The following is an 881-nucleotide window of genomic DNA, read 5'->3' as shown; positions in this document are numbered from 1 at the left end:
GAGGGGCACACACCAAACAAATCTGCGCGCCGACCACAGGCAGGTGCTGCCGCTCTGCCTTCCACGGCCAGGGGACCGAAGTCCAGAAAGTGGAAGGAGCTTGTCCAAGTGCCCAGAGTCACCAGGGGGTCCAGCCGTGATGCTGGGAGGACCGCCCAAAGCCCAAACATCAAAGGGACGTCACGACTTAGCTTTTATACTTAACTGAGGGCCAGGCAGGACTAAAGCTATTCGCTCTGCCTGGGGAAGCCAGTAGTGGACTCGAAAATAGGAAAGAAATGGAAAAGGTATGGCTCCTAACTAAAAACTGAACTTCTTGGGGCATCTGGGTGGCTCAGTCGGTTAAGCGTCTGGCTTTGGCTCAGGTCATGATCTTGCAGTCTGTGGGTTCAAGCCCCGCGTCGGGCTCTGTGCTGACAGCTCAGGGCCTGGAGCCTGCTTCAGATTCTGTCTCCCTCTCTGCCCTTCCCCCACTTGCACTCTGTCTCTCTCTCTCTCTCAAAAACAAATATTAAAAAAGTTTTTAAAAAACTGAATTTCTTTTTGAAGGTATTCCTGTTATTATTAATTACTGTTATTTTAATCCAGAACGTCCTCTATAGGGTGGTCTGCCTCTGGATCTTCCAGGCCCAAAGTCATTCAAGTTCACAAGGCCCGCAGGAGGTGTCAGCTGTCAGCAGGCATAACCTTTAGAAGAGGCGCCTAGCATCTTCCAGGGCCCTAGCAAGGGTGGTCCAGGTGGGACCAGGGCCCCGGGGAGGGGTGAAGGGCCTCAGGCTCCCACCAGGCATGGCCGAAGAGGGCGTGTGGGGCGAGGGGGGTGGGCGGCGGGCAGGCGCACCCAGTTTCTTTCGCTGACGGTGGCTCTCAAACCCGCATTC

This window comes from Suricata suricatta, chromosome 2 (assembly GCF_006229205.1).
Source record: "Suricata suricatta isolate VVHF042 chromosome 2, meerkat_22Aug2017_6uvM2_HiC, whole genome shotgun sequence".
Classification (NCBI taxonomy): domain Eukaryota; kingdom Metazoa; phylum Chordata; class Mammalia; order Carnivora; family Herpestidae; genus Suricata; species Suricata suricatta.
The sequence above is the reverse complement of the archived record's forward strand: the minus strand, read 5'-3'. Positions refer to the sequence as shown.